Source organism: Cibotium barometz, chromosome 21 (genome assembly GCF_041138505.1).
Source record: "Cibotium barometz isolate CiBa-2024 chromosome 21, ASM4113850v1, whole genome shotgun sequence".
NCBI lineage: Eukaryota > Viridiplantae > Streptophyta > Polypodiopsida > Cyatheales > Cibotiaceae > Cibotium > Cibotium barometz.
Window position 1 is genome coordinate 26,334,100 of NC_141066.1, and position 27,091 is coordinate 26,361,190.

The 27,091-nt window shown below is 44.5% G+C and overlaps 1 protein-coding gene across 1 annotated transcript in view; it reads right to left on the bottom strand.

Annotated features, from left to right (window-relative positions):
- The window catches only part of LOC147627001 (signal peptidase complex subunit 3A-like), a 52,994-nt gene that overhangs the window by 2,143 nt on the left and 23,760 nt on the right, over positions 1-27,091 (bottom strand). The gene's annotated exons all lie outside the window — the stretch shown is intronic.

The window sequence follows — 27,091 nt, forward strand, 5'->3', positions numbered from 1 at the left end:
ATACAGCACACAGAGTCCTAAACTACTGCTTTGTATTATGTACCAGCAAGAAGTAATACAACTGAAATTCAATCACAAGATGTAGCTGAGAAGGAAGACATCAAATCACAACCCTATGACCTATTGTACACTCCTGGCTAGCACTAGTCTCCCTAACACTAACAGTTTGGCTACCCACGTATATATATGCACCAATGCTCCTAGTTGGCCAGTAGTATTGTTGTCGGCCACCTATACCTGGCTGCCACATCATCAATGCCACGACACCACTGCAACGTCATCACTGCCATGTGGCCATGCCACGTGTCACCTGCGTTGTTCGATTCTACCGATCACTTGCTGTCGACTTCTTTCTGATGTCCAATTGTGCCCTACATACTCGTAGGTGTGTCACATTCTCCCCTACTTGCATTGCAGCTGTCCTCAGCTGCACGACGTCCAAGCAAAGCTCATCCAAGATATACCCAAGATGACCAACACTACAAAAGACACTAGGTCCACTACGAAGGCTCACATTCCGTCTCGCCGCATCAGCACAAAGACCTACAAAACAACCTAAGGATGGCCAACTTCCACTCGATCGAGCACTTTCCATCTGTCCAACCATCCATGAAAAAACACTACAAACCACTGGGTATCCTCCGGTAGCTGTCATGTGCACAGATGCCCATGGACAAGTTCCTCAGCTAGTCCAGAAAAGGCAGCCAGAAAAAGGACCATTAGAACCAGAATATGGAGCACAGAGAGCTGTTGGTAGTGTAGACTGGAGCAGGGCTTGGAGAGCAAGAGGAAAAGCCTGTTGGCTGTACCACAAGGGAGTCGGCTGTACCAGGAGGTGGAGGCGGCTGAACCAAGTTGAAGGGGGGGCTGTAGGCGCATCATCGAAAACAAGCATTAATGACCAGTCGGCTGAATTAAATAAACTTTAATGAAATTATGACTGGCCAGCAGTCGGCCAGCATAAAGGGGGTCCAAGACCCATATAAAAAGGCCCATGTGCTCCTCATTGAATTTATTCAGCCCACTAGGGGTTTGGATCAGTAGGGTCCTAGTCTAGGGCAGAATTTTGGGTGTTTTACCACCTTTTCAAGAAGGCAGCCAAGGGCTGCAAAGATATGTACCTTTTTGTACCATAGTAGATACTGAAATTCCAGCACTTCTCACTCTCTCTCTCTCTACTCTCTCTCTCTACCTGCATTTTTGCATCAGAAGGTTTTCAAGAGTGTTTAGGGCTGAAAGAAGACTACCCAGAGCTTCCGCGCGTTACATTGGTATCGGAGCATCAGGCTCAGCCAGGCTAAACGCTGATTCAGTCCCATATGATGGTGTACAGGTCCAAGGTACAAGAAAGTACACGGATTCGAAGCCCAAGGCAAGAACACAGATCGGGAAGAACTCCCAGGAGGTTTGTTGGTGGTGTTCCACAGTGCCAGATGGGGATGGCAGTTCCGTGAGCCAGATAGGTTCTCAGGTAACGATCCCAAGGGAGGTTGATCCTCCAAGGGTGATGTGAGAGTGCCAGACTCAGTTCCAGGAATGAAGACCAAGAAGGTGTTCAGAGTCAGGGCAGGAATGGATGGTGGACTAGAGGAAACCAGATGCATAGATCTTCATCAGAGACAGAGTGGTTTGGAGAACACGCTGGGATTTCAGAGAAAAGGGTTTGCCAGGGATGGATGATGACAGAGGGACTTCGGGAAAAGGATTGGGATGATGACAGTCATCCAAGAGCAGGTTGGAATCCTATCATCAAGTTTAGCAGAGGGGGATGTCATGTGCACAGATGCCCATGGACAAGTTCCTCAGCTAGTCCAGAAAAGGCAGCCAGAAAAAGGACCATTAGAACCAGAATACGGAGCACAGAGAGCTGTTGGTAGTGTAGACTGGAGCAGGGCTTGGAGAGCAAGAGGAAAAGCCTGTTGGCTGTACCACAAGGGAGTCGGCTGTACCAGAGGTGGAGGCGGCTGAACCAAGTTGAAGGGGGGGCTGCATGCGCATCATCGAAAACAAGCATTAATGACCAGTCGGCTGAATTAAATAAACTTTAATGAAATTATGACTGGCCAGCAGTCGGCCAGCATAAAGGGGGTCCAAGACCCATATAAAAAGGCCCATGTGCTCCTCATTGAATTTATTCAGCCCACTAGGGGTTTGGATCAGTAGGGTCCTAGTCTAGGGTAGAATTTTGGGTGTTTTACCACCTTTTCAAGAAGGCAGCCAAGGGCTGCAAAGATATGTACCTTTTTGTACCATAGTAGATACTGAAATTCCAGCACTTCTCACTCTCTCTCTCTACTCTCTCTCTACTTGCGTTTTTGCATCAGAAGGTTTTCAAGAGTGTTTAGGGCTGAAAGAAGACTACCCAGAGCTTCCGCGCGTTACAGTAGCCCACGGAAATAACACTCCAACAAGTAAAAATCCTCTATCCAAACTCCAGCCACCACAAATGTATTGGCTCATATGGAGCACAACATCTACTTGCACCGGCTCCAATGCACCCTCTGAAGTAGAACAAAGAATAATACTCCTCAGAAACACTGCACCAAATCTCTATCGCCCAATACTCCTCGACACTTGTATGTCTAAACCACCCATGTCTCGTGGAGCATACTCCAAGCAATACATCCACTGATACACCGAAGTCGAAACCCCAATTGTTGTTGGTACAATCTCCAAGAAATCAATGTACTATGAAGATACACCAACTAGCCTATCCTCCCATCACGAAGATAAATCTGATGACATGTCCTCTTATGGTGACTTTTAGAATTTTGTGCACTCTGAGTTGTGGGAACATGGCCCTTTTATTGGCACACTTATATTTTCTCATGTTTATGCTAGTCATGAGCAGCCCACCAGCTTCATGGGGCCATTCGGCCAGCTTCATGGGGCCAGTCGGCCAGCTACATGGCCACCTTTATAAAGGCCTCCTCTCATCACTTGTGATCATCCAATCGTCAAGCACATATTGTAAAGCCCATTTGCTAGCTATCACCATTGTAAGCCTCTTGCTAATCAATAAAGTGATCTTGTCTGCAATCTCTCTCTCTCTCTTCCTTTGTCTATGGCTTCCGCATGTGCATACTCCAACATGGTATCATCGCTCTAGGTTCCTTGGCTGCCCACTTCATCTACCATCTCTTCCCTTCCCCCTTCTGCGTTTTTTGGAGGAAGAAGACATTCCTACGTTTTTCGTCAGTGGCTCGTTTTTTCTTCTCCTGCCCTCTGAAAACGAGGTAGGTAGTACAATCCAAATTTCTAAGAATATTAAACTTCACATTAAAGACACTAAGTACAGATAGCTTCACCAGTTACAACCACCAGTCTCACATAGTCTACTATGTCGATCTCATAAGCACTCCCAGAATCACACTAAACTAGTTGCTCCTACAAAGCCTTGACCACTTGGTCCTCAATCCAAATAGAATCACTTGTTGCAACATCAGTTACGCTTCTTGGATATTTCTTCAAAGTACTTGAATCAAGAGAAGAATTTGAAGAAGAGCTTCAGCAGGTTCCACACCTTGGATACAGAGAGGCTCCCCAACAACTCTGAGTGAAGCCAGTTTCCTCTAAGGTGCTGCCAGGCCTTCCTTCAGTCCACCGGCTGGGCATATGAGAGAGATAGGATTCCCCTTCAATTCAGTGTTGGGGTAAAGGCGTTATGCCCACCCTTATAGTGTGTACAAGCCCATAAGTTATAGTACATAGTACACTTAGTACTTTTAATGTACTAAGTGCACTATGTGTACTAGTGCAATATACATGTGTGATAGGGGAGTCACACACTCATACTTGGTGAGTTGACTTATCCCCACAACTCTCTCTCTCTCTCTCTCTCCCTTGCTTCTCTGTGTATGTCTCCCATGAATGAACTCTAACCCTAATTCTGTTTTCTCCCCATCAACTGGTATCAGAGCTCTGGTCACCAGGTTCCCCTCCCTCTCATCAAGAATTGTTTGCCCTTTTGCTGGTCGTTTGCTCATTCTGTGAGTCGCCTTTTTTGCTGGTCGCCTTTGTGCAGCGCTGGCTACTGGTCGACTGTGTGACCAGTCGCAGGCAGGTGGGTGGAGAGAAGCAGCAGCGTGGGCAGGCTCATCCACGCTGCCCAGCAGGCGAATCCACGCTGCCCAGTAGCAGCAGCTGTGCCATAGCCCGAGGCATGCGTGCCCATGCGTACAGGCGAAGGTCGAGTGTGAGCAGTCGAGCGGATACACAGTCGACTACAAGCGTGTAGCGCTGGGCGTCGGCTGGCGCTAGGCGAAACCAGGAGCGTAGCTGGATGAGTCGGCAGCAGCCAGGCGAGTGTGGCAATCGAAACGCAAGCGAAGGCTCTCGCTCGACGCCTGGCCAGTAGCGAAGGGAGCCCGTCGACGTGTATGCGGGCGTGCGTTGAATCAAACGCTAGGCGAACGAAGTCCACAAGCCTGTGAGACCATCGTCAGCGTGGTCGGACTCCGAATGGTGCAAGGGTGGCGGCCAGTCGGTGGTAGTGACGGCGACGAATCACATTTCACCTCAAAACAGGCCCCGCAGCTCTGTCCATTGTTGAACAAGGCAGAACTTAGTGCAGCCGTCATGGTCCCGTACCCTGAACTGTGGAGAAGATGGTGTTACTGACTTCATTCCTGAACGCCATAACGTGGCTGGAGAAGTGTTCGTCCTTCATCTTTACAGACAAGCACCTGGATCAAAATTGCCCACCTGCACCAACAATCTGCAGCAGCAAGAATTGCCCCCATCTCCTGCAATAGCCTGCAAATTAGAGAAAAATCAAAAAATTACAAGGTATTTTGCTTCAATTTTTTTTTGGACTTGCAATTGAGCAGGTACAGGTGCCCAATTGCTCAATTTTTGAGCAAAATTGCCAAAATTGGGTGACATTGGTCACAATCAGGATAAATTTGCAGGAAATTGGACAAATCAGGATCAATTTGCAAGAAATTGGATGTCGAAATTTGGGGCTTTTGATGTAATTGTGCAATTAAGCACTCATACATGCTGTATGATGTGAAAAATCGCACATTTGGGCAAATGTGCAGCAAATTGCAGTGCAAATCAAGGGGCTTTTGTGCCGATTTGGTTGATTTGCATGCAGGCGATCGCATTTGATGCTGTGCATAATGTGTTGATGCCTTACAAGCACTCAATGTGCCTGTAAATCAAGGGGCTTTCATGTATTGGATGTATATGTGGCCAGGGGGAAGCATCGTGAACACTCTGGATGCCTTCATGTGCGCCAATGTACCATGCATGATCAGAAATTGATCTCAAATCAAGGGGCTTTTCAAGTTTGTATGCTTGTTGAGCTTGGCAAAGCAGCAGGCAAGACATTTATGCCTTGAATCCTCAAAAATCAGCTTGCAGTCAAGGGGCTTTTGCCCAATTTCTGTTCGGGACTGCTGTATGCAGTGTTCGGGACTGTAAAAGTCTGATTTTCACTCATTTGGACAGCCAGGAGAGCATTTATTGCTACTGTACTTGGTACAGATTTGGCACAGCTTTGTGCATGTTTTGGCATGGCTGTACACTGTTTTGAGTGACCAAAAGGTTCAATTTCAGCTGCTGAACTTGCCGGTACAGGTTTGGTACATCATTGGTGAGCACTTGGTACTGCTATACAGTACTTTGGAAGGGCAAAAGAGCACATTTAAGGTGCTGTCCAAAATCTGCAGCAACCAGATTTTGGTGTTTTCATCACATAAAGTGGGAGAAAAGTTTTATTCTTGCTTCCGCAGTGGGAGATAAAGCTTGGGAGAATAACCGTGAGCACTTTGTGTGCTTTTGGTGCAGTGTTTGCACATTTTGCAAGGAGTCAGGCATTGACAGGTTGCATTTTGCTATGGCAACCACAGGTGAGAGCTCTTCATTGCTTCACATCAAGAAGCTTGAAGGCTCGCATAATTATGATATTTGGCAAACCCAGTGCTACAATGTGTTGCTCCAGAAAAAGCAGCACAAGCCTATCAAAGAAAGGGGTGTAATGCCCGCTTCTCTTACTGCTGAAGAGTGGGAAGATATGGATGAGCTGGCAAGATCTACTATCATGTTGTCTGTGTCAGACTCATTACTTTTCAGCATTCGTGAAGAGAAGACAGCTTGGGGAATGTGGCAGAGATTGCAGGACTTGTATGCCCAGCAAAGTGCCTCAAGCAAAGTGTATTGGTTGAAGAAACTCATAGGTCTTCAGATGAAGGAAGGGGCGTCTATGACAGCCCATCTAAATGAGTTCAATGGTATTGTCAGCCAAGTTATCAATCAAAAGTTGGCAATGGACGATGAGTTCAAAGCCACTTTTCTGTTATGCACTTTGCCAGAGAGTTGGGACACATTCAGGACAGCCACTAGCAATTCGCATGCTATGCTGTCATATGCAGATGTTGAGGGTGCTCTTCTTCAAGAAGAGATGAACAGGAAAAACAACTCTCTTGGAAAGTCCAATGCAATGAATGCACGTGGGAGATCCCAGCAAAGGGGGAAAAGCCAAGAAAGGGGAAGGAGCAAGTCTCGCTCCAAAAAGGATTTGGAATGCCATTATTGTGGCAAGAAGGGACACATCAAAAAACAATGCTACAAATGGAAAAATGATCAAAAAGAAAAGGAAAAAGGCAAAGACAAAGAGAAAGATGAAGCCAAAGATGTAAAGCCAAAGGGCAAAAGTGGAGTCAAGATCGAAGAAATCAATGTGTCACATGCAGGTGGCAGTGAGGATGAGGTCCTCTTTACGTCTTCACTTGATGCCCATTCACTTCTTACAGGTGGTCATGGTATGCACTCATGGATCATTGATTCAGGTGCCTCCTTTCATGTCACAGGTTGCAGAGACTTGTTTGTCAGGTACACTGCTGGCAATGAAGGAGTGGTTTATTTGGGTGATAACCATGCATGCAAGATTCTTGGCAGGGGTGATGTAAGGCTTGTATTTTCAGATGGCTCACAGCTTATGCTCCATGATGTCAGGCATGTGCCTGAGATCAAGAAGAATCTGCTTTCTACTGGACAGCTTGATGATGCTGATTATGTTACCACATTTGGTAGTGGAAAGTGGAAGATTAGTAAGGGCTCACTGGTTGTTGCCAGAGGCTCTAAGGTGGACACTCTTTATTTCATGCATGCAGGTGTTTGTCACCATGCTAATGTAAATGCAACCGAGCTGCCGGAAATTTCTATGTGGCATAGCCGGTTGGGACACATGAGTGTCAAGGGAATGGAGCAATTGTCTCGTTTGGGTTACTTGCCTTCTCTAAAGTTTTCAAGTTTTCAGTTTTGTGAGCATTGTATATATGGTAGGCAACTACAGTGCCCCCACAAGAAAGCTCTTGGACAGAAAGATGCTCAGTTAGAGCTTGTGCATACAGATGTATGTGAGATGCCTCAGCTTTCTTTGGGAGGGGCAAAATACTTTGTGTCTTTTATAGATGATGCCACACGCAAGGTGTGGGTCTATCCTCTTCGTTTGAAGAGTGATACATTCTCAGTGTTTCAGAAGTTTGTTGCTCTTGTTGAGAATCAAACTGGCAAAACACTGAAAGCTTTGCGTTCCGACAATGGTGGAGAGTATATGTCCAAACAGTTTCAGGACTTTTGTGATGCTAAAGGCATCAAGAGGGAGCTCTCTACTCCTTATGAAAACGGGACAGTAGAGAGGATGAACAGGACCATACAGGAAAAGGTCCGTTCTATGTTGTCACATGCTGCATTACCTCATGGTTTTTGGGCTGAAGCTGTTATGACAGCCGTTCACCTTATAAATAGGTCACCTAACACGAGGCTTGGTGGGAAAGTGCCAGAAGAAGTATGGACAGGGAAGCCTCCGTCATACAAGCACTTGAGAGTGTTTGGTTGCGTTGCGTACGTGCACATACGCAGGGAAATGCGCACCAAACTTGATCCTAAGTCTCACAAATGCATATTCCTAGGATATGGTGACAGAGGTGAAATGGGGTATAGACTTTGGGATCCCATGAATAGAAAGATCATACGCAGCAATGATGTCATTTTTTATGAAACATGCATGTATAAGGAGCCTGCAAGGCAACAAGAGCCTGGCAGAGTCATCTTTGATGATGATGGACATCATGGACAACAACAAAGGGCTGTAAATCAGCCATTACAGCAGGAAAACCAGCCCTTAAATGGTGCTGAAAATGGTCCAAATGGACAGCCAGACATGGCAGAAGATATCCCTATGGATATACCACAGTTGGAGGAGATACCGGGCATGATTTTTCAGCCTTATGGCATGGAACAGGAGCCACCAATAGGTGATATGCAGGCTGGACAGCAACCTGCAAATGATGGTCATTGGGTACGGAGGTCCACAAGACCCTCCAGAGCCCCTGACAGGTTTGTTCCAGGGGTTGACTACTTGATGCTTACTGACTGTGGGGAGCCCTCATGTTATAAAGAGGCTTTACAGAGGGCAGACAAAGCTCTATGGGAGCGTGCCATGAAGTCAGAGATGGATTCTCTGCACAAAAATGGAACATGGAAGTTGGTGCATTTGCCTGCAGGCAAGAAGGTTTTGCCATGCAAGTGGGTATACAGGCTCAAAGTTGCACCAGATGCAAAGCCAAGATACAAAGCCAGGTTAGTGGCTAAGGGCTTCAAGCAGGAATATGGTGTGGACTTTGAGGAGATCTTCTCTCCAGTGGTCAAAATGACCACACTTAGAGCTGTGTTGGCTTTGGTTGCACATGATGATCTGGACTTGATTCAGATGGATGTGAAGACTGCTTTTCTTCACGGTGATCTCCATGAGGAGATATATATGCAGCAGCCAGAGGGTTATGCAGTAAGTGGAAAGGAGAAGCTTGTATGCAAGCTGAAAAAGAGTCTTTTATGGGCTCAAACAGGCACCAAGAGAATGGTATCATAAATTTGATACATTCATGAAATCTCAGAAATTCAGGAGAAGTGACATAGATCACTGCTTGTACACCAAAAAAGCTTTGGATGGCAGTCTATTGATCCTCATCTTGTATGTTGATGATATGTTGATTGCCGGGAAATCTCGTAAAGAGATGGATGCCTTAAAAAAGAGGCTGCATGAAACCTTTGATATGAAGGATTTGGGTGATGCAAATCACATCTTGGGTATGCGGATACTTCGGGACAGAAATCAGCATGTGTTGTATTTGTCTCAGAAGGAATACATTGGCAAAGTCTTGCAGAGGTTCAATATGGACGGGGGGAAGAAGACTAGTACTCCTTTGCCTCCATATGTGAAACTCAGTGCTATGGACAGCCCACAGTCAGATAGAGACAGGGTTGATATGGCCAAGATTCCGTATGCTTCAGCTAGATACATGGCCAACCCTGGCAAGAAGCATTGGGAAGCAGTGAAAGGTGTCATGAGATACCTGAAGGGCACACAGGATTTGTGCATTTGCTTTGGCAAACAGGATGCATTAGTGCATGGTTACACAGATTCGGATTATGCCGGTCATCCAGATAACCGGAAGTCTACTACCGGTTATGTGTTTACATTCACAGGAGGTGCTGTGTCATGGATATCCAGGATGCAGAAGTGCACAGCCTTATCTACTACAGAGGCCGAGTATATTGCAGCCACAGAGGCTTGCAAGGAGGCATTATGGCTATCTCGGTTAGTGGTTGATTTGGGTTATACAGGGGATATTCCATTGTTGCATTGTGACAGTCAGAGTGCCATCCAGTTGGCAAAGAACCCTGTCTTTCATGCAAAGACGAAGCATGTGGATGTGAAGTATCACTTCATCAGAGAGGTGATAGAGAACAAGCAAATTCAGCTTGTTAAGATTCATACGGATGACAACCCGGCTGATCTGTTGACGAAGAGTTTGCCTCCGGAGCGGTTTGCTCATTGCAGACACTTGATGGGCATTGGATGAGGCCAGTTTTAGCCTTGATATGGCCTTGTATATTATTATGTACATGCTGATTTTTTCTTTTCCTTCATTTAAGGGCACTTTGCCTTTAAGTGGGAGGTTGTTGGGGTAAAGGCGTTATGCCCACCCTTATAGTGTGTACAAGCCCATAAGTTATAGTACATAGTACACTTAGTACTTTTAATGTACTAAGTGCACTATGTGTACTAGTGCAATATACATGTGTGATAGGGGAGTCACACACTCATACTTGGTGAGTTGACTTATCCCCACAACTCTCTCTCTCTCTCTCTCTCCCTTGCTTCTCTGTGTATGTCTCCCGTGAATGAACTCTAACCCTAATTCTGTTTTCTCCCCATCATTCAGTTCACTGGGAACAGGAGAGAGAGAGAGAGAGAGAGAGAGAGAGAGAGAGAGAGAGAGAGCTCTTTTTGCTTCTATTTGCGGACTGCTGTAGAGAGAGAAAGGAGATCTTTTTGCTTCAGTCAGCTGGAGAGAGAAAGAACTCTGGTCGCTCTTCAGTTTGCTCACTGCTGAAGAGAGAGAAAGGGACCTCTTGCTTCAGTTTGCCGACTGCAGGAGAGAGAAAGACAAGGAGTCCTTTCACTTCGGTTTGCCCGCTGCAGGAGAGAGAGATAGCAGACCTCTTGCTTCAGTCGGCTGCCAGAAGATAGAAGAAGAGAGAGAGAGAGAGAGAGTCGACTGATTCCAGCCGCCTGTGAGAGAGAGAGCATCGAATGTTTCAGTCGGCTGCAGGGGAGAGAGCAAGAGATAAGTAGTCTTGTTTCAGTCAGCTGATTCCACGAGAAGAAGAGAGTGGCCATTCTTTCGCTACAGTTTGCCGACTTCTTTCCATAAATCTCCCCGTTGATGTGCGAAAAGGTCAATCGTCGCCCAGCCAGCCGCCTTCTGTTCTCACGTCGACTACCATGTTATATGCAAGTGAAGGTTCGAGGAGTTACACGTGGCCATCAATGCCTTTTGTTTTAATGTATCCAAAATCCGACGTAAATGATATTGTATTCCACAGTCCTCCCTTGGATAGAACTTATGGGTTTGTGTGCCCATTGGGGTGTTCACACCCATTTTTAATGTGGGTGTGAACACTCCACCTTATATTTTATAAAAATATAACAAAGCCTTAGACACGGCTTTTGAGCCTTTCGACGGCCATATTTGGTGCCTGCAAAAAGCCAATCGCAAAACAACAAGCAAAGCCATCCACACAGTCTAGTAGCTAGTAGTTTTGGGCGTCCCCAGCGCTACGAGACCGAACATAGGCAAGCATGCAGGACACGAAAACAAGTGCTGCATCTAGTAAATCTTTTATCTTCGTACATACATAAAATGAAGTGCATATGCAAATATACATTGGAAATCCCCCATTCTCAAGCCATGTATCTCACTCACGGGTATAGTCATACTAGAAAACCCCGAGCTCCAGTGTTCCCGGTCATACTGGTCTCACCTCCAGGCCTACTAGTCATACTAGCACTGCGAGACATGTTACTAATCATATCAGCAAAGCTCTTATCCCTTTGGAAATATCAATCCATCTCATAGGACTACTGATCATATCAACAAAGCCCAACTACTAGACATCCCGAGGGTAATTCATCAGTCAAACTCGTGTCCAAATGCAGAGAATGATCCGGTAAGAATCTATCTTTGCATTTATTTGAGGATACTTGTTCTTCAGGGAGCCAAATGGTGACACCCTCTCATCTACGTCAGCGTTTTCCTTCTAGGCGTGCTCCTGCTCTTGTTCTACCTATTGGGTGTCAAGGTGCTATTCTTGTGGGCTGCGTTTTTGTACTTCTTCAAGCTTTTTCAACAGTAGCTGGAGGTGAGTGGGCTGTTTTTACAGTCCGTACAGCAGTGGAAGGTGGAAGCCCCCAACACGCGGCTTCAATGGTCCTTTCTCTTCCCTAGCTACACTCCCTTCCGGTTGGGTGTTTTCCGGTGAGTTTTTGGTGCTGTTTTTGCTGCTGTCCAGCCCCTTACCTACCTCAGTTTTCAGAGGGGACTCATTGGTCCTCGTGCCTTGCTCCGTTGGAAAGTGCTCGAGAGAAGCCTTGGAGTGGCGAGACTTGCGTTGTTTTGCACCGTACTTTGTTGCTGTGGATATGCGTCCCCCTGTACGAACAAGGAGGACAAGTTGCATGGAACCAACTATGCTCAAATCTGCAGGTCCGATTTATTCACAAGGGTCTATGGGAGATTCTTCAGGGCAGTGAGAAGAAGCCCGAGCATCCTCAAAACTCGAGGTGTTGGACCCAGGTTCAAGAGAATGAATTCGTTGCAAAATTACAAGGCTAGGAGGATCGTGATTCGAAGGCGCACTCGGTGCTTGCGCAGACCATTACGAAGGAGGTCTCACCAGCCATAGAAACTCTTGCTAGTGCACATCCAGTTTGGTCCAAGTTGGAGGGATCTCTATGCACGTCGCAAGAGATACCACGATGAGGGCAATTACTCTGCAAGGGCAACTCTACAGTCTGGAATTTTCTACTCGTAGTTCAATGCAATCGTTTTTAATGAACACCAAGGTTATCCATGACCAGTTAATGGGAGCTGCCTTGTCCTCTGCTCAATTGCGCGCACTTATCCTCACAAACCTCCTAAATGAATATCCTTCTCAAGATGAGAGAGAGATGTTGAGTGATGATGCTGACTGAATGTTCCCTTCTCCAATGCTTTCCTTCTCCAATGCTAAGGTCCACCCTTTGGTTGATGGCTTTCCTCTATGTAGGAGGCAAGAGGCTGATCTGAATGTTGAATGTTGTCTACGACTGTATGTTGCCTACGATTCATGTCCTTTCTCCTCAAGCTCGAAACGCTAAGAAGAGGAAGATATCACTAAAGGAATGATGCGCTTCTATATGTACTTAGTTATATAACTAGATGAATCTAGGAACATGCCCAAATTCACCTTTTAGAAACATGCATGTTACATACTCATGGTAGTAAACCCACAAGACTATATAACTATCAACTCCATTATGCATAGTATGGACTAGATACTACGACACTCAGCCATAATGAAGCCTAGCACTAAGGGAAGTAGCAAATAGAAAGAATTAGTACAGCAAATAAGTAGTTGATAGGGCAAATACACCGCTAAAGATAGAAAGAATAAGCACAATATCAACTAGCCACAACTCCCACGAAAACTTCGCAATGTGAAATCTGCATGTCTGCTAATAAGGCTAAATTATAAACCTATATGAATCCAGGAACATGCCCAAATTCACCTTTTAGGAATGTGCATGTTATATACTCATGGTAGTCAACCCAGATACTATATAACTATCAACTCCATTATGCATAGTATGGACTAGATACTACGACACTCAACCATAATGAAGCCTAGAACTAAGGGAAGTAGCAAATAGAGAGAATTAGTACAGCAAATAAGTAGTTGATAGGGCAAATGCAAATGTTGTTGGTCGGCCAGTGTACTGCAATCGGCCAGCCTGTTTGGGACCTCACGACGTCATAAATGCCTAATACATAGTTGTCACGATACGAAAATACGATACCGTATGGGAATTTTTGGTACGATATGAAATTTTCAGATACCGTACGATAAAATACGGTTCTTTTTTTTACACTTACAACCTATGGAGCTTTAAGCTTGAATGTGAAGAAAGGTTGGGAAGGGAGGAGTCTACAATGCTTGAGGAACTAGCACATGGATATGTCTCTCCCAGTTGTCTCTCCCGATTGTCTCCAAAAAAGAACCTGGATGGGTAATGCAATACCAAAGGTCTCCCAGTGTAGCATTTATGACTAAGGGACCGTCCTTGCAGAAATACGAGCGATGCATCTAGGGTGATAGGTTTAGGGACTCCTTTTTAGATCAAAATGGCCATGTCCAAATCTTCTCTCTCGTACATAACTTGAGAATCTAACTGTCTAGCCAACCTATACCATGGATCTCCAAGTGATGTAGCAAGATTCTCTCATCCTACCAATCAAGTGTACACTACCAGTCTACCTTGCCAGATTTTTTAGGTCTCTCAACAATCCCATATGGAATACTGAGTGGACACGAAAGTTGCGAAGTATTGCGAGCATTTGGGATCTTCCTTAAGCAGGGTTTCTATATTTTTTTAAGCATTTGGAAAAAAAAAATTCAAAAAAATGAGGGGGGAGGGAAAAAAAACTCGTACCGTACGATATCGTATAGTACGAACCGTACGGTACGAATGGATTCGTACCGGTACGAGAAACAACTATGGCCTAATATGATGCTGTCAGCTAATTATTACCACGACTAGCGATAAAGCCTGGTCAGCTGTTGTAATACTTCTCTCGATTGGTTCCACAAGCCCTAACCTGATGTGATGCATGCACTAATTGTCCTTAATGCTTCATATACTGTTGTAGGAGTTGTTAACAGTCACATACCATGCTGCACATGCTGTAAATGCTTGAATGCCTTTGCTTAATGCTCATGAATACTATCTGCTTAATGCTTATGAATGCCTAGAATGCCATGTCACTTGTACACCAACTAGGTGTGCACGTGACATTCCCCTCTGCCAAACTATTGCTAGGTGGTACACCTGACAACCTTTCAACTCCTCTCCTAATCTCCTCCACTGAAACCACTGCCCCACTTTGTCTTCTTCTGTCAGGACTGGGGTCGACTGTAGGAGTTGAATTTTTTGAGCCAAAGGCTTCTCCACTGCGGGAACTACATAGCAAATGTTGATAGATCTGCTTGGAAAAACCTGAATCACCACTGACATGTCTGTGAAATCTTCTCACCCACCATCTCTGTCGTTCATGGAACTTTGAACCTCTTGAGGCGATGTTGGAGCAAACTTCCGTCTTCTATGTGGAAGAGAATCCCTTGCTGATACCAATTGAAGCCCAAAACTCGATTTACTCCTTTGATGATGGATGTCATTCTTCCCCAAAAAACTCATGGGTAAATCATGTATGCCTTGCAGATGCAAGATGCTAGACTGACTACTAGGATGACTACTATGCTGATGCAAGCAATGTGCAACCCTATATGCTATGCAAGAATGCAAATGGATGGGTTATTGATGCATGCCTAAGGGGAAAACCCTAAGGATGGCCTGAAAGATCTTGAGAACTGGATTTAACTGAGCGGAAGCAACTAACATGTTGACTTACTGAATGACCTAAGGAATGCACATGAACTAAGACTGCTTACCTTGTAACACTCTGATACCAATGTGACATGCGGGCGATTGATCGTAGTAAAACAACCTTAGGCTTAACTAAACTTCAATTAGAAACACTTAAGAGAAAGAGAATGATTTCAATGCATATGCAATGCAGCTATATTATATGCAATGGTTACAACTGAGGTCTATGAATAGATCTATGCTTGTCCTAAATGAATATCCTTCTCGAGATGAGAGAGATATATATACCTAGATGAATCCAAGAACATGCCCAAATGAATATCCTTCACGGGATGAGAGAGATATATACCTAGATGAATCCAAGAACATGCCCAAATTCACCTTTTAGGAACGTGCATGTTATATACTCATGGTAATCAATCTACAAGACTATATAACTAGATGAGAGAGATATGCTGAATGATGATGCTGACTGAATGTTCCTTTCTCCAATGATGAGGTCCACCCTTTGGTTGATGGCTTTCCACTATGTAGGAGGCAAGAGGCTGATCTGAATGCTGAATGCTATCTACGACAATGTGACATGCGGGAGATTGATCGTAGTAAAACAACCTTAGGCTTAACTAAACTTCACTTTGAAACACTTCAGAGAAAGAGAATGGTTTCAATAGAAATGCAATGCAGCTACTATATTATATGCAATGGTTACAACTGAGATCTATGAATAGATCTATGCTTGTCCTAAATGAATATCCTTCTCGGGATGAGAGTGATATGCTGAATGATGATGCTGACTTACTGTTCCTTTCTCCAATGCTTCCACCCTTTGGTTGATGGCTTTCCTCTATGTAGGAGGTAGGAGGCTGATCTAAATGCTGAATGTTGTCTACGACTGTATGCTGCCTACGATTGATGTCCTTGCTCCTCAAGCTGGAAACGCTGAGAAGGGGAAGATATCACTAAAGGAATGATGCACTTCTATATATACTTAGTTATGTTTCTGGTCAGCCAGTGTACTGCGGTCGGCCAGCCTGTCTGTGACCTCACGACATCATTAATGCCTAATATGATGCTGTCGGCTGATAATTACCACGACAAGCAATAAAGCCTAGTCGGCTGTTGTAATACTCCTGTTGGCTGGTTCTACAAGCCCTTACCTGATGTGATGCATGCACTAACTTCCCTGAATGCTTCATGTACTGCTGTAGGTGCTGTTAACAGTCACATACCATGCTGCACATGCTGTAAATGCTTCAATGCCTTAGCTTAATGCTCATGAATACTATCTGCTTAATGCTTATGAATGCCTAGAATGCCACGTCACTTGTACACTAACTGGGTGTGCACGTAACAGATTCTAGCCGCCTGTGAGAGAAAGAGCATCAAATGTTTCAGTCGGCTGCAGGGGAGAGAGCAAGAGATAAGTAGTCCTGTTTCGCTTCAATCGGCTGATTCCAAGAGAAGAAGAGAGTGGCCATTCTTTCGCTACAGTTTACTGACTTCTTTCCATGAATCTCCCCGTTAATGTGCGAAAAGGTCAATCGTTGCCCGGTTCTTCACCAGCCAGCCGCCTTCTTTTCCCACATCGACTACAATGTTGTGTGCAAGTGAAGGTTTGAGGAGTCACACGTGGCCATCAATGCCTTTTGTTTTAATGTATCCAAAATCCCATGTAAATGATAATTGTATTCCACAGTCCTCCCTTGGATAGAATTTATGGGTTTGTGTGCCCATTGGGGTGTTCACACCCATTTTTAATGTGGGTGTGAACACTCCACCTTATAAAACTAGACATGGCTTTTGAGCCTTTTGACGGCCAGTTTTGGTGCCTACAAAAAGCCAATCGCAAATCAACAAGCAAAGGCATCCACACAGTCTCGTAGCCCAGTAGTTATGGGCGTCCCCAACGCTACGAGACCAAACATAGGCAAGCATGCAGGACACTAAAACAAGCCATGCATCTAGTAAATCTTTTATCTTCGCACATACATAAAATGAAGTGCATATGCAAATATACATTGGAAATCCCCCATTCTCAAGCCATGTATCTCCCTCAAGGGTCTAGTCATACTAGATAACCCCGAGCTCGAGTGTTCCCAGTCATACTGGGCTCACCTTTAGGCCTACTAGTCACACTAGCACTGCGAGACATGCTACTGATCATATCAGCAAAGCTCTTATCTATCTGGAAACATCAGTCCATCTCATAGGACTACTGATCATATCAACAAAGCCCAACTACTTGACATCCCGAGGGTAATTCACCAGTCAAGCTGGTTCCGAATGCATAGAAAGATCCGGTAAGAATCTATCTTTGCATTTATTTGAGGATACCTTGTTGTTCAAGGAGCCAAATGGTGACACATCCCCACATCCTCCCTCTTCTAAACAGTTGACCACAATTGAAAAGCTTTTAAAGTACGCATCCAAAATTTGAGGATAATCTTTCAATGTTTGTTCATCCAACCATTTCGCATCCATAGTGGAATAGTTGCGAAATTTGACTCCATAGCGTTTTTGTAAACGGCCTCCAAGAAGTCGCTTTTCTTTATGAAAAAGGAATTGCTCTGGTTGGAGAATCTCTTCCATTTCCTCAACTTCAGGAGGGTCCTCCTCCATAGGTTCAATGGACTCTGGTCCCAAATACTTTCGAAGTAAGCTCATATGAAAAGCATTATGAATCTTCCAATGATCTGGGGGAGCCAATCTAAATACAACTTCATTAATCTTTTGGGTGATTTTGAAAGAGCCATAATACTTGTTGGCAAGCTTAGGAGTATCACCCTTCTTGCCAGGTCTTTTACGAAGTCTGGCCTTATCAAATTTCAACAATACTGTCAAATCCCCACCGGATCTCCTCGTGGAACGCTCCTGGTACGAGACTCGAATCTTGCAAACAAACAAACAACAAGGGGGAGCAGGCCTGACTCACCTCCCAACCATGACAGCCGTGGGCAAGCCCACAGTCTTGGCTGTCCCAACCGAGCCACGAGCTGAGCTAACTAGGTTGACGTACCGATCAATCTCCACCTCGCGACGTCCCATACCGCCACGAAGCTACCCTTGTAGGCCTCGAGATTGCTGCCGGCCTCGGCTGCATAAAGCAGGTGCACGTCTGCACTAGATCCAGGCTCCAGACCATGGAGCTCTCACAAAACATGCGAGACTATATATCTAATGACTAACCTTGGCCACCCTTTTATAGGTTCTTGGCCGGTCATCGGGCGTCCACACTTGGGTGCCTGCCCGTCCATACTTGGGTGCCCGTCCGTTAGTCTATCCCTAACTCAGCTCGCCAATCAGCCTGCCTAGCTCCAAGCCTAGCTCCAAGCTTTCCCAAACCTCGAAGCTAGTCTTGCGTGCGTGTAGCACACGGTAGATACACACTGTGCACATGACATACTCCCCTTCCTCTAAGAGCTCCCTCTTGAGCTCACTAAAAAGCCAGGGTAATCTTCTTTGAGATCCATGTGAAGTCTATGCCTATCAGCAACCTTTTTATGCTTTTCTTGGGACTTTTGAATGGCTGTCTGTACTTTGGCAAAAGCATCCTGCTAATCACGCACATATTCATCTGCTGCTACAAAGATTTCATCTTTTGTACGCAAAATGGGAGGCAAGACTACTATGCCATACATAACCTCAAATGGTGCTTTGTTTACGGTATTGTTGTAGACAAATTCTACCAATGGTAAAAACTTCTCCCACATGCTCTTTTGCTCAGCAACATAGCATTTAAGCAAATCAAGTATAGCTGAATTTGCAGCTTCACTCTGTCCATCTGGCTCAGGTGAAAAGCTAACAAGAAGCTAAGTTTTGTGCCCATATTGTCAAAAAGAGCCCTCCAAAATAGGCTAGTAGTCTTGGGATCTCTGTCACCCACAATGGACTTAGGCATTCCATGATTCTTAAAGATATGTGAGAGAAAAAGTTTAACCATGTAGCCTGGCTTAATCGTCTTCACTGGGATGAAGTGAGCCTGTTTGCTGAATCTGTCCACAATAGTCCATATGGCATCATTGCCATATTATGTACGAGGCAAATCCATGATGAAATCCATGGCTATGCTTTCCCAAGGTTCATTTGGCACGGGTAAGGACTGAAGTAACCCTGGGGTCTTTGCCTGCTGAATTTTACCTTCTAGCAAGTAATACATTAACGTACATATGCCTCAATATCCTTGCGCATAGTAGGCCAAGAGAAATACCTCTCAATCAACTAAGTGGTTGGCAAAATTTCTCTCTGTCTTGCATAAGGTGGTGCATGAAACTCATGCAAAACTTTTTTCCAGAAGTCTTTGGTAACACAATCTGTTAGCATACATGAAATATCTATCTTTACATACATATGGCATATGTGCTGTCCCGAATTGCAAGTCAGCCCATAAAGATGAATAATCAGCATCTATAGCATAAGCATCACGCATCATAGTCAAATCCTCATGTGATGCGACTGAAATAGAACCTACATATGGCTTTTGTGAGAGTGTGTCGGCAACTACATTCTTCTTTCTAGGGGTATGAATGATCTAGAAATGAAACATAAAAAGAAAGTTTGCCATCCGCATATGCTTCTCAGAAAGCTTTGTTTGAGTAAAAGAGAGAATCTCAAACTTTGATAATCTGTCTTTATTGTAAATTCAGCTTCTAAGAGGTAGTGTTTCCACACCTTAAGAGCATGAATTACAGCCATGAGTTCCTACTCATAAACACCCATATGCTTCTCGGCACCTTGCAAACGCCTACTCTCATAGGCTACTGCATGTCCCTCTTGATTGAGAACAGCTCCAATACATTCTCCCGATGCATCACATTTAGGCGTATGTAGATCAGGCACAATAAGCACGGATCCTGTTGCAATGGCATTCTTGAGTGCTATAAAAGCATTGGACTCTGCTTCTTCCCAAATGAATGTTGCCTTCTTTTTAGTTAAAGCATGCAAGGACGATGCCTTATGAGCAAAATGCTTAATGAATCTCCTGTAATATGAGCATAAGCCAAGAAAACTTCGTACTTCATGTATAGTCTTGGGTTGGGAACAATTTACTACAGCCTGAACTTTCTCTGGATCCATTCGTACTCCATCTTTAGAAACAATATGAGCCAAGTAATGGATCTCAGAAAGGAAAAACTCTCTTCTTAGCATTTATGAAGAGTTGGTGCTTCCTTAAGTCTTCAAACACAATGGTCAGATGTTTGATATGATCTTGCTTATTTCGAGAGAACATCAAAATATCATCAAAAAATGTACCAGTAAATTTGCAGTGTTCTCGAAAAATGCGATCCGTAAGCCTGTTAAAAGTAGTTGGAGCATTGGTAAGACCAAAAGACATAACCAAATACTCATAAAGCCCGAATGAAGTACGGAAAGCAGTCTTATGCACATCCTGGGATGCAACTCTTACTTGATGATATCCACCCTTCAAGTCTATCCTACTAAAGCATGAAGCTCCTTGCAAACAATCCAAGATATCATCAATGCGAGGAATAGGACAATGGTTCTTGATGGTTATTTTGTTGAGAGCCTTGTAATCGACACACATCCTGAAAGAACCATCCTTCTTTTGAGTAAGGAGAATAGGAGAGCAATAAGGAGATGAACTAGGTCGAATAAGACCCTTTTCTAGGAGCTCATTCACTTGTGTCATGATCTCTTCTTGTTGACTAGTGCTGACTCTGTAAGCCGGCCTATTGGGAGGAGAGCCAAGTATGAGATCAATGATATGATCCTCAGGTCTAGGGAGGGGCATGCAAGCCGGTCATGACTTTGCAAAGCAATCACTAAGCCCACGAAGAAAATTCAACCTGCTTTGATCTAGAGTATCCACATGTACATTATTATGTTCTACAAGATCACAAACAAAAATCAAGTATGAGGAAATGCTCTTTTTCATTGCTTTATTTATATGTATATATGATACAACTGGAATAGTGTCCCCAGCCACTCCTGCATCAATGATATGCTTCTTATGCTTATGAGTTATCACTATCTTCTTATTTTTATAATCCGGCTTTGGATTCAAACGTGCATGCCAAGGCATCCCCAATAATACATCACATCCCTACAATGGAGCAATCAAAAAGTCCTCATGATCCACATAACCCTGTATATGAATGAATAGTTTCCCAATCACAGGGGTGACCTTCACGGTCTTATCTACAAATGCGTAACATGCATCAACTTCTATTCCCATATCATCCATGCTAAGGCCCAAAGAAGTAGCCATCTGTGATGAGATGAAGTTGTCAGTGGAGCAGTTGTCAAACATGAAAAGGGCAGGCTGATCCTTGAGTTGACTCCATGTTTTAAATAACTGTCTCTCAAGTGGAGCATGAGATGTCTGCCCTTGTACATCCGTTATAGAGTTAACTTGTGGCTTCTTTTCCTTCTCAGTTTTCCACTGTGGGCAATGTCTAATTACATGTTCTTTACTACCACATTTAAAACACTTACCCTCCTTCATATATTAAATTTTGTCCTGCCGAGAGAGGCCCAGATTGTCCCTTTTTTCCCTCTTTTTAGGGGGCTGATTTGATTCAGCATTTGCAACCCTCTTTTGCCCCTTTGCATCACGAAATTAGGGTTTCTTTTGCTATCTTGACTTGTGCAATTTTGGACCAGCTTTATGGTCCTTACCCAAACATGCATTTATCCTTTCTATGAGATGCTTCACATGCACTTTTTCAGCTGCCATGGCTGAAGCAAATACCTCCTGAAAATTGGCACGAGGGAAAAGGTCTAGGCTGTCCTAGATGATGGGTTGTAAGCCAGCTTCAAACTTTCTGGACTTTGCAGCCTCAAAGATATGTAGAAAAGGTAAAACTTTGAGGAAAACTTTCCAAAAGCGTGCATGATATGATTGTACCTTTTCATGCTCTTTTTGCCCAAGTGAATCCCTCTCCTTAATGATCTCTCTCTCGAAATGGGGCTTGCGGACGGTCTCTTTAAATTCTGTCCAAGTCTTTGGTGCAATCCCCAAAAGTTTTTCGGCTAACCACCATGAGCTCGCAATTCCTTTGAGATGATGACCCACTCGTCGATGCTTTGACTTCTCAAAAGCCAATGCCTTGTCTACATGTAAATCCCCATGATAGTCATCAAATTTTACCCGTTTATTACCTATTTTAAACTCTACACTCCCTAGATGCTTAGGGGTGGGTCCTCGGATAAGGCATCTTCCATAATACATACATCTAGCGTTCCTTTCCCTTTGCCTACGTCCTTTGGCCCTGCATCACCACCACACATTTCCCCTTTCTTCTTCTTACATTTAAATGAGGCACCTTGCCTTTATCGTGCATAAATGTGGCTTTTGGGGTTTCATGCATACCAATGAAACCGAGGTGGGTAATACAATCCAAATTTCTAAGAATATTAAACTTCACATTAAAGACACTAAGTACAGATAGCTTCACCAGTTACAACCACACTCACCCACACTCAATGAGTATAAAAGATTCGGAGAAACTGACAACACTAGCACCGGATTTCCAAGTATTACAGATGAAAACAATATAAAACAAGTTCCTCCGCCCAAGCCCAAGGTTGTTGGCGGACTCACACACTCACACACAATAATGCTTCCTGCTGATTAGGGTTAGATGCAGGGAGAAGAAGCTCACACAAAAGAGAGAGAGAGAGAGAGCTAGACACAAAATGTGTGGTGATCACAAAATGCAAGTCAACCCTTGCATGTGAGTCACATCCATATAATATAGAAGTACAAAAGTTATATGGATAGAGTGTCCTTTCACACTTGATATCCAAGGGGAAAAACCACATGGGAAAAAGTGCCCTTGGTTAAGCCATGTTCACACGTAGCACTACCATAAGTGAGCATATGCGGATGTAAAGTCCAAACACTCCGCTCAAATAGAGGTCGAGAATACATGTCAAATGCATTCAAGCATTATATGCTTCAAAAGGACATCAAACACCAATGTATTGTGCCTTATACACCGCAGCCGAACGGTGTAGCTGAGAGGAAAAATAGAACTCTTATGGACATGGCAAGATGCATGGTGAAAGCACAAAAGTTGCCTTACAATTTTTGGATGGAAGCTATACTGTGTGCAACTCACGTGTTGAACAATGTTGGTCATGACTACTCCCGGCTAGTTCAGGTGTGAACACAGCTTACTCACGGGCACTTTTTCTCTATGACTAGACACAGGTTTTTTCCCGGTGTGAACACACTTATGTGTGTTGGGCACCTTGCCCTAGGCTACTTTATGTACTCACATTGTCCTTTCATATTATTATTGAGTACATCTTTTCCAACACTCTTGAGCTTCACTCGTTTTCTCTCTCTTGCAGCTCTGTGTGTGTGTGTGTGTGTGTGTCTGTGTGTAGGCTTCTCCCCCCATACCCAACATTGGTATCAGAGCAGGGTGCTGCTAGGGTTAGGGTTACCCCCATTGCCCTTGAGCTTCTCTTCCCACTTCAGCCTATTGCGTATACATGCCACACTCTCTCTCTCTTCGCACATTGCTGCTGCATGCTAACGTACAGCTGCTATTACAGCCACTGCTCTCCTACCCGTGCTACTGCTCTTGCTATTGTTGCAGATCTACTCGACTTTTTATGCCCAACCAGTTGATGGGGAGAGACCAGAATTAGGGTTAGAGTTCATTCATGGGAGACATACACAGAGAAACAAGGGAGAGAGAGAGAGAGAGAGAGTTGTGGGGATAAGTCAACTCATCAAGTATGAGTGTGTGACTCCCCTATCACACATGTATATTGCACTAGTACACATAGTGCACTTAGTACATTAAAAGTACTAAGTGTACTATGTACTATAACTTATGGGCTTGTACACACTATAAGGGTGGGCATAACGCCTTTACCCCAACAACCTCCCACTTAAAGGCAAAGTGCCCTTAAGTAAAGGAAAAGAAAAATCAGCATGTACATGATAATATACAAGGCCATATCAAGGCTGAAACTGGCCTCATCCAATGCCCATCAAGTGTCTGCAATGAGCAAACCGCTCCGGAGGCAAACTCTTTGTCAACAGATCAGCCGGGTTGTCATCCGTATGAATCTTAACAAGCTGAATTTGCTTGTTCTCTATCACCTCTCTGATGAAGTGATACTTCACATCCACATGCTTCGTCTTTGCATGAAAGACAGGGTTCTTTGCCAACTGGATGGCACTCTGACTGTCACAATGCAACAATGGAATATCCCCTGTATAACCCAAATCAACCACTAACCGAGATAGCCATAATGCCTCCTTGCAAGCCTCTGTGGCTGCAATATACTCGGCCTCTGTAGTAGATAAGGCAGTGCACTTCTGCATCCTGGATATCCATGACACAGCACCTCCTGTGAATGTAAACACATAACCGGTAGTAGACTTCCGGTTATCTGGATAACCGGCATAATCCGAATCCGTGTAACCATGCACTAATGCATCCTGTTTGCCAAAGCAAATGCACATATCCTGTGTGCCCTTCAGGTATCTCATGACACCTTTCACTGCTTCCCAATGCTTCTTGCCAGGGTTGGCCATGTATCTAGAAACCACTCCCACTGCAAATGCAATGTCCGGCCTAGTAGCAACCATGGCATACATGAGACTGCCACAAGCTGAAGCATACGGAATCTTGGCCATATCAGCCCTGTCTCTATCTGACTGTGGGCTGTCCATAGCACTGAGTTTCACATATGGAGGCAAAGGAGTACTAGCCTTCTTCCCCCCGTCCATATTGAACCTCTGCAAGACTTTGCCAATGTATTCCTTCTGAGACAAATACAACACATGCTGATTTCTGTCCCGAAGTATCCGCATACCCAAGATGTGATTTGCATCACCCAAATCCTTCGTATCAAAGGTTTGATGCAGCCTCTGCTTCAAGGCATCCATCTCTTTACGAGATTTCCCGGCAATCAACATATCATCAACATACAAAATGAGAATCAATAGACTGCCATTCAAAGCTTTCTTGGTGTACAAGCAGTGATCTATGTCACTTCTCCTGAATTTCTGAGATTTCATGAATGTATCAAATTTATGATACCATTCTCTTGGTGCCTGTTTGAGCCCATAAAGACTCTTTTTCAGCTTGCATACAAGCTTCTCCTTTCCACTTACTGCATAACCCTCTGGCTGCTGCATATATATCTCCTCATGGACATCACCGTGAAGAAAAGCAGTGTTCACATCCATCTGAATCAAGTCCAGATCATCATGCGCAACCAAAGCCAACACAGCTCTAAGTGTGGTCATTTTGACCACTGGAGAGAAGATCTCATCAAAGTCCACACCATATTCCTGCTTGAAGCCCTTAGCCACTAACCTGGCTTTGTATCTTGGCTTTGCATCTGATGCAACTTTGAGCCTGTATACCCACTTGCATGGCAAAACCTTCTTGCCTGCAGGCAAAGGCACTAACTTCCATGTTCCATTTTTGTGCAGAGAATCCATCTCTGACTTCATGGCACGCTCCCAAAGAGCCTTGTCTGCCCTCTGTAAAGCCTCTTTATAACATGAGGGCTCCCCACAGTCAGTGAGCATCAAGTAGTCAACCCCTGGAACAAACCTGTCAGGGGCTCTGGAGGGTCTAGTGGACCTCCGTACCCAATGACCATCATTTGCAGGTTGCTGTCCAGCCTGCATATCACCCATTGGTGGCTCCTGTTCCATGCCATAAGGCTGAAATATCATGCCCGGTATCTCCTCCAACTGTGGTATATCCATAGGGATATCTTCTGCCATGTCTGGCTGTCCATTTGGACCATTTTCAGCACCATTTAAGGGCTGGTTTTCCTGCTGTAATGGCTGATTTACAGCCCTTTGTTGTTGTCCATGATGTCCATCATCATCAAAGATGACTCTGCTAGGCTCCTGTTGCCTTGCAGGCTCCTTATACATGCATGTTTCATCAAAAATGACATCATTGCTGCGTATGATCTTTCTATTCATGGGATCCCAAAGTCTATACCCCATTTCACCTCTGTCACCATATCCTAGGAATATGCATTTGTGAGACTTAGGATCAAGTTTGGTGCGCATTTCCCTGCGTATGTGCACGTACGCAACGCAACCAAACACTCTCAAGTGCTTGTATGACGGAGGCTTCCCTGTCCATACTTCTTCTGGCACTTTCCCACCAAGCCTCGTGTTTGGTGACCTGTTTATAAGGTGAACGGCTGTCATAACAGCTTCAGCCCAAAAACCATGAGGTAATGCAACATGTGACAACATAGAACGGACCTTCTCCTGAATGGTCCTGTTCATCCTCTCTGCTGTCCCGTTTTGTGGAGGATCATAAGGAGTAGAGAGCTCCCTCTTGATGCCTTTAGCATCACAAAAGTCCTGAAACTGTTTGGACATATACTCTCCCCCATTGTCGGAACGCAAAGCCTTCAGTGTTTTGCCAGTTTGATTCTCAACAAGAGCAACAAACTTCTCAAACACTGAGAATGTATCACTCTTCAAACGAAGAGGATAGACCCACACCTTGCGTGTGGCATCATCAATGAAAGACACAAAATATTTTGCCCCTCCCAAAGAAAGCTGAGGCATCTCACATACATCTGTATGCACAAGCTCTAACTGAGCATCTTTCTGTCCAAGAGCTTTCTTGTGGGGGCACTGTAGTTGCCTACCATATATACAATGCTCACAAAACTGAAAACTTGAAAACTTTAGAGAAGGCAAGTAACCCAAACGAGACAATTGCTCCATTCCCTTGACACTCATGTGTCCCAACCGGCTATGCCACATAGAAATTTCCGGCAGCTCGGTTGCATTTACATTAGCATGGTAACAAACACCTGCATGCATGAAATAAAGAGTGTCCACCTTAGAGCCTCTGGCAACAACCAGTGAGCCCTTACTAATCTTCCACTTTCCACTACCAAATGTGGTAACATAATCAGCATCATCAAGCTGTCCAGTAGAAAGCAGATTCTTCTTGATCTCAGGCACATGCCTGACATCATGGAGCATAAGCTGTGAGCCATCTGAAAATACAAGCCTCACATCACCTCTGCCAAGAATTTTGCATGCATGGTTATCACCCAAATAAACCACTCCTTCATTGCCAGCAGTGTACCTGACAAACAAGTCTCTGCAACCTGTGACAT